The sequence below is a fragment of the Hibiscus syriacus genome, unplaced genomic scaffold (genome assembly GCF_006381635.1).
Source record: "Hibiscus syriacus cultivar Baekdansim isolate YM2019G1 unplaced genomic scaffold, ASM638163v2 tig00110576_pilon, whole genome shotgun sequence".
NCBI lineage: Eukaryota > Viridiplantae > Streptophyta > Magnoliopsida > Malvales > Malvaceae > Hibiscus > Hibiscus syriacus.
In genome coordinates, this window is record NW_024062787.1 from 231,651 (window position 1) to 244,134 (window position 12,484).

The window sequence follows — 12,484 nt, forward strand, 5'->3', positions numbered from 1 at the left end:
GGACTCCTCATGCTACACTCCTCACCAACTGCTCAACGACGCCCGATTCTCTCGGCCACAAGCATCGGTCGTGGGTTCCAAGCAACCAACAAGCATTCAAACAACAAATTTCAGTTTGAGTAGGATTCTATGACTAAAAATAGGATATGTGTAGGCTATAAATACAATGTAATCCATACTGTGTGGGACACGATCGATATACGAAAATCACACGAGATTACCAGAGAGCTTTACGCACAAAATACTCAAAATACGAGGTAAATTGGAGCTGTTGTAATCGATTCAAAAGGAAATAAAAAGGTAGTTTTTGCTCACCTTGTTGTTCGTTTTCACTTTTGCATGTATTTCTTTTGAGATTTGGCTCGGAAAAACCCCAAATACGCTAAAAAACCGATGAACAGAGGTGGGGTTTCGAAGTTTTCAAACCCAGATCTACACCTCGAGGTTTGTTTTTTGAAGAAAATAATTTGGTTTTCGAAACGAGGGAGTCTAGAGCTTTTTAAAAACTATGCCTTTTTCGTGTTTCGCCGCCGATGAACGGCGGCGGCGAGGCGACGCAGGGTGGCCGGGATCTGGATTTTTGGGCCTGTTCTTCAGAAATGAAGAACAGGCGAGAGCTTTTTTCTGAAATGGGGGGCCTCGCGCAAGAAAAGAAAGAAATGAAGCATTTTTTTTTAAAAAATTAAGTTTTATACAACCCATCATGCAACCAGTTAAGGCCGACCAGACCCGAGCGGATCCTTAGGGGATCCGCGTGTTTTTAAAACAAGAATGGAGCAATTCTATTCTTGGTCCCTCGTGGCTTTAATCCTTTTACTTTGACCCTAAATCCTAATTTAGGCCCTAATTCTCTCTTAATTTGGTCATTTAATTCGTTTTTCCTTTCAATTCGGTCCCCCCACGTTTGACTGTAAATCCCGAACTCTCTTTAAATTAGCCCACAAATTTCTTTCTTTTTGCATTTTAGTCCTTGTTATATGTATTTAACTATACTGCTTATTATTTATTATTGTTTTTTATTTCTTTTTATCCTTTCCGTTTTTTTATTATACTTTTTAGTATCTTATTATACTTTTTTATATAAATATATTGTTTATTTATTTATTATTATTATTTATTATCATTAACATGTATATATATTTTATTTAGTTTCGTCTTTATTATTATTGTCTATGTACATATTTAGTTATATTTTTTATTTTGTATATATATATTTTAGTTTTTCAATTTATTACCATTATATCATATACTTATTTCTTTTTTTTCTCTTGCTGTATTGTTACTCATTTTGTGTTTATTGTTTATTTATGTTTTATTATTATTATTATCAGTATATATTTTATTTCATTTTATTTTGTGATCTTTTTATTGTATTGATTTATTGATTTATTCATTTTTATCCTTCTTTATCTCATTTTCTTTATCTTCACTTTTTCATTTCTAACACTTTTCTTGATGCTTTAAGGGTACGTTTTCAAAAACGGTTAAAGGTAAGTAATTCGGATCGTCATTTTACCTTTTCATTTAAGATTACAATTTTCTTAACTAAAGACAACTGAAAATTATATAGTACCGAAAGGGCAGTTCAAGGGTGCTAACCCTTCCTTGACTGTAATCGACTCCCGAATCCGACACATCTTTGGAAAGACGCGGACCAGGTAAGAAATAAGGTATCCGGTCAACCCATTTTTTATAAAATAAATTATCGATGGCGACTCCTAACCCATTTTCCTAAGTCGAAGCCCAATTCCGGGGCCCAACCGAAAGGCGGTTCCGACAGCTTGGCGACCCTGCTGGGGACACAGGTAAGTGAGTCAAGCTAAGGTAATTTCCAGTTGTCTTTTTAACGAAAAGGCTAAGTTTAAATTTTTAGGTAATATTTCGATCCTTTTTTACTTACTTTTGATTATATTTTCGAGTAAATAGTTGTACTAATCATTTTCTCATGATTTCAGCCTTCAAAGGTTTGTTCACTTAAGGCTCTAAACCCGAGCTCCAAACCCATTTTAAGTGGGGGTGAAAGCGACGCCTTCGTATGAATTTATTCATCGTATGGGCCTAGCAAGTAGCCTTCGGGATTCATATACCTTATGCCTTCGTGTGAATTTATTCTCCGTATGGGCATAAGGGAATGTGTCCTCTCGAGTTTAACTTAGTCCACACAAGCATGTGATGGGTTTAGGACTAAGGGTCTGGTAAGCCCAAGGGGCACCGGCAAGGAGAACTCGGGTACCGTTTTTTAGAACCTAAACTGGGAAGCTATGGAGAAATAGAGCCTACCCCGAAACCACATTTCAAACCCTAGGACATTTTTACCCTAACCATGTTTTTGTTCCTTCTTACTCTTCTTATTTTTCTTTCGTCATTTCATATTTATTTATATGTTTTCATTTTACTAACGTTTTTACCTTTGTGTTTGTTTTCTAGCATTTGCATCATTACAAGAGACTATTGATCCCTAAAAAGTATTTGTTATACACAAAATAATTCGAATTAATGGACAAAGGTGTTGTAATGCAAGAGATTAAAAACCCTGATATACGACTATGGTCCGAGAAGACCCAAAAAGAAAAGGGAGACAATCTTCAAGGAATCTATGTGTTAGAGCTGGTTAATTATGCCTCTATCAGCCTAAAACAAAACAATGTTCAAGAGCTTCGAGACATCTGGGACAGTTGGAAGAATGATCGGAAACGGAAGTTCAGCCAACGGTACGGTGACATTGCACTTTTGCTTCATGTTAAGACTGATGAGCCATTGATCAGAGCCATGGTTCAATTCTGGAACCTGGGATATAGTTGCTTCACTTTTAACCGGGAGAACATGGTACCCACCATCGATGATACACTACACTGCTGCACTGTGAAAACATCAAACTAAAGCGAGTCTACATTAAACACATCAAAAGTCAACCTTTCAAGAACGCACTGGCCAAAGTTGCAGGAGTAGACGAGAAATGGGTAATTGATCGGACTCAGCGCAGAGGCAATGGGGAAGGAATTGAATGAATCCACATAAAGCAACTAATGAAGAACCACCATGATGAGTGGAAGACTATAGACCTTTTTGCACTAGGTCTGTACGGTTTGGTTATTTTTCCAAAGGTTTAGGGGTACATTGACGCATCCGTGGTGGAACTATTTGGACAGCTTCCGAGACAAGTCAACCTAGCGCCAACCATCTTAGCCGAGACCTTTCGTTCTCTTAATCATTGCAGAAGAGCTGGTGGAGGAAGATTCATTGGGTGTGTTCAACTCCTTCAGGTATGGATTCACATATATTTCTGGAAGACCAACGGGGTTGCCTACCGCCGATTTAGCATTACCTATTCACTTTTGGGAGAGTTCATCACCATGAAATGGCATGAAGGCGCTTCAAAAGAGAAATGGATGAAAGCCTTCATTCATCTTCAGGACCGAGATATTGCCTGGAGAGCCCCCTGGTTGTTCCTCAGTGATGTTCTTTTCCGATGTGGTGACTCTGACACTATGACCTTACTTGGACTTTGGGGTGCAGTTGGGTATGCTCCATTGTTAGCACTTAGACAGTATGGGGCACGTTAGTTTATCCCAGCAACATGCGGACTGGCTAGATCAGAGTTTGAGTATCATGGTGACAGTTATAAGAAGATGATAAAGGAAGCATCTGATTCATGAAAGAAAGTATTACGGATGAATGTTATAGCAGCCAAGAACATGCTTACTCCGGACTATGTGGAGTGGCGAAGATTGAGGAAAAATGACAACATTCTGGTGCCAGATTATGAGGACACCCGGACCATGGAAGAACATCTCAAGCCCATCTCTTCTGGATTCGAGATAGCCAAGAAAGAGTTTGAAGCTGTGAATAATGAGCTGAGGCAGATGATAAAGGAACTTGAAGCTAAGCGCTATTAGTGGAAGCTAGATGCCGACTCTCAGAAAGATCGAGCAGACAAACTGGAAAGAGAACATAAAAGAGTCTGTTTTGAGCTCGAAGACTTGAGAAAGGGGTATAAAGATACAGTCAAGGATAACTCCAAGTTGAAAGTGTCCTCTGATTACTGGAAAGATGAAGCTCACAGCCTAAAAATGAAGTTCAAGGGGCCTGATGAAAGAGCTTGGAAGGAATAGCTGAAAACTGCTCAAAGGCGCTTGGTAGACAGTCAATATCAGAACCAACGCTTGAGAATCCGAATGGATGATTTAGAGAAACAACATGAAAAGGATGGCAAGACAATAGCTGAATTAGAAGCTATTGTAGATGGGTTCAAGAGGCAAGCGAACGAGCTTCAGATAGTGTCTTTCGATGGAGGATTACAGTGGCGTTTCCGTTGGGAGAAGCACAACAAAGGGTAAGGGCCAGGGACGCAACCATTTGAGATTTCCTGGAACAAGTACAGAAGGCGGCTCGTCATCTTCACGGCCTGACAAGAGAAGCAGGAGTGGTTCGACAAGGCATTCAACCAGTGACAGATGAAGGCACAAGACTTGTCAACCTATTAGAAGCTGTTAGGGGTCTAGAGGATTTAGTTCGGATGTACCTTTAATTTGTTTTTATGCCTCTTAAAAGATAAAACATTTTTGTTTGAATAATGATTATTTATAATAATGGACACTTTTCTGGATCAATGCCTCCAAATTGCATACATCATACATTGCATATTTTGCATTTTATATTCCATGTAGTTTTTTATTTTATATTTTCCATGTTTTTACATTCGTATTAACTAACAGAACATGTCTCAGACACAAAGCTTACCACCGCAAGCACTAGATTCGCATCACCCGCACAATACCCGAGCAAAAAAGAGACAAATGGAGGCCAGAATGGAGAAGATCGAAGAGAACATGACAAAACTGCAGAAGGAATTGAAAGACAAAATGGCTCAGAACAGTCAAAATACCATAGAGTCCATCAAGAAAAGCCAGGAATCATTAGTTGACCAAATCGTGGCTAAGTTGTCGGGTTTACAACCACAAGCAAGTACACCCGGAGCAGGTGCTTCTAAGGGGGTAACCATTTCTCCGACCCCATAAGTGGTTATCTCATCCGGGATCTTACCCGGACTGCAAGGTGACTCATCTGCCACCAAAAGAAAAGCTGTTGCAAATTTACAGACTTCTGCAACAAATCCTGACAATCATCCAGACGACTGCCCTATCCCAGATTTTGACGAGGATGATAAAGCAAAAAAGATGGAAGAAAAGATCAGGATGTTAGAAGACCAAATAAAGATAGTCCAAGGGGACCATGATTATTATGTGGTGGATGCAATGGAACTGAGATTGGTTCCCGATTTATTGCTCCCACCAAAATTCAAAGTCCCGAAGTTTGAGAAGTTTGATGGGAACAGCTGCCCTTCAGCCCATATCACTATGTTTTGTCGGAAGATGACATGATATGGGGGAAATGACCAACTCCTGATCCATTGCTTTCAAGAGAGCATGTCCGGTTCAGCTATCTGGTGATACAACCAGCTTAGCCGAACTCATATCAAGACGTGAAAAGACCTAGTCAAGTCTTTCTTAGAACAGTACAAATATATCAATGATATGAGACCAGACCGAGTTATGTTGCAGAGCCTGGAAAAGAAGCATAACGAGAGTTTCCGACAGTACGCACAGAGATGGAGGGATTTATCTGTGCAAGTTCATCCACCCTTGGATGAAAATGAAACTAGAAAGTTGTTTGTACAGACCCTGAAGACACCTTACTTCGGGCATTTGGTAGCAATCACGTCGGGAAGTTTCTCAGATTTAGTTATGGCCGGTGAAATGATCAAACTGGCCATAAAGCAAGGAAAGATTGAGGGAGGTGACTTCAGTAAAAAGCCTCCCGTGAAGAACAAGGACCGCTAGATCAACAATGTCAACACCTACAACGCTAGCAAAGGTGTTACGATCTCAGGTTCAAAAACAATTGCAGCTGTACCATCCGGTGCTTCTAACCAAACTTAGAGAGAATCAATGAGAGAAAGGGAAAGGGAGCAATTCGATCCCCTTCCCATGACCTATAAAGAGTTATATCAACAACTCTTCGACACTCACGCAGTATCGCCCTACCCAATGGATCCGATAAAGCCCCCATATCTGAAGTGGTATGACGAAAACACCCATTGTGAATATCATGGAGGTGTGCAAGGGCATTCAATCGAAAAATGTCTCGCATTCAAGAGGCTTGTACAACGAATGCGGAACAAGAATTGGATCCATTTCAACTCCGGAGCACCGAACGTCGCCTAGAATCCCTTGCCTAATCATCCGGAGGCAGGAATCAATGCAATCACCGAACAGTAGGAGAGTTAAAACCTATGTTTCAGAAGTTAAAGCTCCTTTGGCTTAGATATGGAGCCAAATAGTAAAGTTGGGGCTTCTTACACCCCATTCACGGGTAACAAGGATAAGAGATGGTAACTATTGTTGTTACCACAAGGAAGAGGGGTATAATGTGCAAGAATGCCCAGAGTTCATATAATTAGCCCACCTCATGATGGACCGGAAAGAGCTGGAATTTTACAAGGAAATTCAAGATTCTTCGGAACAAGATGTTTGCGCTACCGAAGAATCATCTGACAAGAGGTATGTCAGGGGTGATCCTTTGATAATTACCCCTAGAGCGAAGATGACAACAACAACACAAGCCAGGGTGGTGATCACAGCACCTCGACATTTTCAATACAAGGACAATCGACAAGTGTCATGGAAGTACGAATGCCAAGTGAGTACTTCTAAAGGATGTGATGGCAAAGTGGGAAAAAGACCACTTGAGCCATTCAAAGAAGATGTGTTAGTTGTCAACGAACCCATAAAGGAGGAAGAAGCTAAAGAGTTCCTTAAGATCTTGAAGCACAGCGAGTACAACATTGTAGAACAGCTCCACAACTTACCAACGCGTACTTCAATGCTAGCACTATTTTTAAACTCGAAGGCACACCGAGAAACATTATTGAAAGTCCTTAATCAAACGTTCGTGCCATAAGACATACCAGTCAGTAAGATGGATCGACTGGTGAACAATATTCAAGCCGATAATCTCATCTCGTTTTCAGATGATGAGATTACATCCGGAGGAAGAGGTCGAACTAAGGCATTACACATTACTACCTACTACAAGGGGCATGCCTTACCGAGTGTGTTGATCGACAACGGCTCGGCCCTGAACGTAATGCCTTTGGTGACATTGAAGAGACTGCCAATAGATACCTCTCATATGATAGCCTGTCAGAACGTGGTCCGAGAATTTGACGGGACCAAAAGAGAGGTTATTGGCAAGATCGAGGTCCATTGACCATTGGATCTGCCGCCTATGATGTCGAGTTCCTTGTGATGGATATCATGTCATCCTATATCTGTCTTTTAGGAAGGCCATGGATTCATCAAGCAGGTGTAGTACCCTCCACGCTGCACCAAAAAGTTAAATTTGTTATAGACGGGACCCTAGTAATTATCAATACTGAAGAAGATATCGTGGCAAGTGTGACCACGGAGGCCCCATACATCGAAGTAGATGAGGAAGCGGTGGAGTGCTCATTTCGCTTCTTAGAATTCGTGAATGCCACATTCGTGGAAGAGGGAAGAAGGATTCCTAAACCCCGACTCTCCCAGTACACCAAGATGAAAATCAAGCAAACCTTGGGATGAGGTGCCAAGATCGAAAGAGGGTTTAGAAAATTGCTACAAGAAAAGATCAACCCAATCCTTCCTGTTTTGAAGTTAGGTCAGTTTGGGCTCGGTTTTCAGCCCAGTTACCACAAAAAGAGGAAGGAAGTCCAGAAGAACCAAGAAAGAAGACTAGCCAGGTTAACTGGAGGTGAACTTCAACGGGAACCTATGGCATTCCCGCCTCTTTACCGCACATTCAAGTCGGGTGACTATGTGTTCGAGACCACCTCATCCTATTCAGAAACGGCTCTGGAAGATCTGAACATTAATGCCGTGACCACAGAAGATGTTGACAACGAAGATAGATCTGGGATATGCCCCCTGCCATCTGGGTTCGTGCCTAGCAGTTGGTCGGTGGAAGAACTACATGTGTTTTACAAGAACCTTTCAGAGTAATATTCGAACTATCCCTATTTGCCTATACCTGGGGCAATAGGTGATCTTTTGTAAGGGTGAATAAACATTTGGCTAAATTTAATAAAAGATGCATTTTTTTATTATGTCCATGGCAAACAAATTTTCTTTCACTTCTTTCTGAATTCATTGTCTATTTTCTTCATTTCAGCACTTCATTTCCATTTTTCTTTCGAATTTGATTCTTGACTGTTTCGTGTGGGATATTTCCTCTCTCACACACATATTTTCTTTGTTCCTTCAGGACCCCAGATAACGATAATGTGGGCATTGATGATTTTGATCCGAAAGTAGATTTTGAATCAGCCATTTATCTCGGGGAATTTAATGAGTGCGACACTGAAGAGGAGTGCAACTTGCCTACCGAATTGTTGATAATAGTAGCAAGAGAAGAGAAGCAAATGCTACCACATGAGGAGGTGATCGAAATCTTGAATCTGGGAACTGAAGATGACAGAAAGGAGGTTAAAATCGGCACAACTCTCTCGGCTGAAGCAAGACAAAACCTTATAGTCTTACTTCAGAAGTATAAAGATGTGTTCGCCTGGTCATATCAAGACATGCCGGGACTAGACACAGATATGGTAGTTCATAAACTGCCAATTAAACCATAATGCAAACCCGTGCAACAGAAACTGAGAAGGATGTGACCTGAGATGCTCCTTAAAATTAAAGAAGAAGTCAAGAAGCAATTCGATGCTGGTTTCCTTCAAGTGGCCAAGTATCCAGAGTGGGTGGCCAACATAGTGCCAGTTTCGAAGAAAGACGGGAAAGTTCGTATGTGCGTCGATTACCGGGACCTTAACAAGGCGAGCCCTAAAGATAAAATTTCTCTACCTCACATTGACACGTTGGTAGACAATACAGCCGGGAACGCTTTCTTTTCATTCATGGATGGATTCTCGGGATATAACCAGATCAAGATGCATCTTGAAGACATGGAGAAAACCACGTTCGTCACAATGTGGGGAACCTTCTGCTACAAGGTGATGCCATTCGGACTGAAGAATATTGGGCAACATATCAGAGAGCTATGGTGACCCTGTTCCATGACATGATGCACAAAGAAATTGAAGTTTATGTCGATGACATGATTGCCAAGGCGCAAACCGAGAATGAACATGTCAAGAATTTGAGGAAGCTCTTCCAGAGATTGAGAAAGTTCCAACTAAGATTGAACCCTAGTAAGTGCACATTCGGGGTAACATCTTGGAAACTATTAGGCTTCGTGGTCAGCAGAAAAGGCATCGAAGTTGATCCCGATAAAGTTAAAGCTATCCAAAATCTGCCTCCCCCACGAACACAGAAAGAGGTTTGAGGTTTTCTAGGTAGATTGAATTACATAGCACGGTTCATATCCCAGTTAACCGACAAGTGTGATCCAATCTTCCGTCTTCTCCGAAATAACAACGCTGGAGCGTGAGATGAAAAATGTCAGATTGCATTCGAGAAAGTAAAAGAGTATTTGTCTCACACTCCTGTCCTGATGTCACCTATCCTGGGCAAACCTCTGTTCTTGTATCTCTCCATATTCGAGAACTCAATGGGGTGTGTTTTAGGTCAACATGATGAATCCGGGAAGAAGGAAAGAGCCATTTACTATTTAAGCAAGAAGTTTACCGATTGCGAGGTCAGATATTCTCCTATCGAGAAGGTTTGATGTGCTTTAGTCTGGGCTACAAAAAGACTCCGAAAATACATGTTGTATCATACCACTTGGCTGATTTCCAAGTTAGATCCCCTTAAGTACATGATAGGTGTACATGCTCTATCTGGAAGGTTAGCCCGATGGCAGATGTTCTTGTCTGAATTTGACATCGAGTACGTGAGCCAGAAAGAAGTCAAAGGGAGTGCCATATCGAAGTTCTTGGCAAGTTGAACCGATGAGAGTTACGAGCCTTTGGACTTTGACTTCATAGACGAAGAATTGATGGCTATATCCTTAGAAGAAGCAAGTACTTCAACGAACAGTTCCTGGAGAATGCATTTCGATGGTGCATCAAATTCATTAGGACATGGCGTCGGGGCAATCCTGATCTCTCCAGAAGGAAATCACTACCCATTTACCAGTAGACTGAGCTTCGATTGCACCAATAACATGGAAGAGTATGAAGCCTGTGTCTTGGGAATCCGAGCAGCACTGGGGCAAAACATAAAGACCTTGCGGATATACGGAGATTCAACGTTAGTAATCTATCAGCTTCGCGGAGAATGAGAAACCAAGGATACAAAGCTGATGGAATATCGGAAGATAATACTGGATCTGCTTGAAGAATTTGATGAAGTCACCTTCCACTACGTGCCTAGAGAAGAAAATCAAATGGTTGACGCTTTAGCTACCTTGGCAGCCACATTCAAGGCTGGCGGGGAGTCTGAAATGATGTCAATTAACATGCAGTCGTATGAGTACCCGGCTCATTGTTACCAAATTGAAGAATTGAAAGACACCGAACCTTGGTACTACGATATTCTGCAGTATATTAAGCATCGAAATTATCCAGAAGAAGCCACCGAAACCGATAAGAGAACCCTTAGAAGGATGACAGTTGGATACGTCCTTGACGGAGAGGTCTTATACAAGAAGAGCCATAATCAAGTCCTGTTAAGATGCGTCGATGCTAAAGAGGCAAAAATGATAGTGGAAGAAGTACATGATGGAGTTTGTGGAGCACATGCAAATGGACATATGATGTCAAGACAAATAATAAGATGCGGATACTTTTGGTCCACACTCGAAAGTGATTGCATCAACTATGCCAGAAGATGTCATAAATGTCAAATTTACGGAGATAAAATTAATGTTCCACCTCATCCACTTCATGTAATGACGTCGCCCTGGCCTTTCTCAGTATGTACATATTTAGTTATATTTTTTATTTTGTATATATATATTTTAGTTTTTCAATTTATTACCATTATATCATATACTTATTTCCTTTTTTTTCTCTTTCTGTATTATTACTCATTTTGTGTTTATTGTCTATCTATGTTTTATTATTATTATTATAAGTATATATTTTATATATTTTATTTCATTTTATTCTGTGATCTTTTTATTGTATTGATTTATTGATTTTTATCATTCTTTATCTCATTTTCTTTATCTTCACTTTTTCATTTCTAACACTTTTCTTGATGCTTTAAGGGTACGTTTTCAAAAACGGTTAAAGGTAAGTAATTCAGATCGTCATTTTACCTTTTCATTTAAGATTATAATTTTCTTAACTAAAGACAACTGGAAATTATATAGTAACGAAAGGGCAATTCAGGGGTGCTAACCATTCCTTGACTGTAATCGACTCCCGAATCCGACACATCTTTGGAAAGACGCGGACCAGGTAAGAAATAAGGTATCCGATCAACCCATTTTTTATAAAATAAATGATCGGTGGCGACTCCTAACCCATTTTCCTAAGTCGAAGCCCAATTCCGGGGCTCAACTGAAAGACGGTTCCGATAGTGATCATCTCCGGTATGAGAGTATTCGAAAATATAATTTTATAATTTATAAAAACAACTATCAACTGATCAAAAACGAGTGAAATTTGGGGCATTAATCAAACCAAAAGACATGGTCATGAACTCATAATGATCATAGCAGGTTTTGAATGTAATCTTTAGAACATATTTCACCTTAAACCGATAACATCTTGATCTTAAATCTATCTTTGAGGACAATGTCGTACCTAATTAGTAAAAGAAATCATCAATTCGCAATAAAAGATATTGTTTTTATTCAATTGACAATAATCAATACACAATTCTAAAAGTTTAGAATACTAAAAAGAACCAAAATTGATAGTTTAAGTATTAAACACATAATTTATTCAAATATAAAAGGAAATAGAGAATTCTAAACGAGTTTATTCATAGACAAACAAACCCAATACAAGTCTATTCATGTTCATTTATTCATGAAATGAACATAATTTTTTTATTCATAATCGTTTATTAATTATATGAACAATTCACCGAATGCTTTGTTCATTTACACCTTAATTACTTTGCTAGTAGCCCAATAGGGGGTTAAAAAAACATAATAGAAGAACAATTATAATTAGGGATGGGCATGGTCGAGTTTTGACCAACCCGATCCGACCCGAAATTTTTTACATCTTTCACCTAACTTGATCAGAAAAATATATAACCTCCACCCTCCCTGAACCCGACCCAATTTTTTGAGATAAAATCCGAACCTAATCCGACTCGACCCGAAATAATAATAAAATATTATTTTTATTCAATAAAAACAATAATTTAATTGAAAAAAATAATAAATAGAGATATTATTATAATTATTCTCAAGTATATAAGATAAAATTATATATTCTTTCAGGGTCGGATTTTTTTCACCTAAACCCGAATCTGACCCGACCTAAACTTTTTTTTAAAAACACCCAACCCGATCGGGACGGGTCGGAACCTAT

At 39.6% G+C, this 12,484-nt stretch overlaps 1 protein-coding gene across 3 annotated transcripts in view; it reads right to left on the minus strand.

The window, feature by feature from the left end:
* The window catches only part of LOC120133067 (60S ribosomal protein L22-2-like), a 27,960-nt gene continuing 15,476 nt past the window's right edge, over positions 1 to 12,484 (minus strand). For 2 of the 3 annotated variants that reach the window (XM_039149727.1, XM_039149728.1), the window contains 2 exons: positions 12,417 to 12,422; positions 1 to 12 (listed from right to left, as the gene is read on the minus strand). The gene's annotated coding sequence lies outside the window, so the exon portion shown is untranslated. Of the gene's footprint in view, positions 13 to 12,416; positions 12,423 to 12,484 lie in introns of those variants that run through there. The other variant, XM_039149725.1, reaches the window with a different exon arrangement.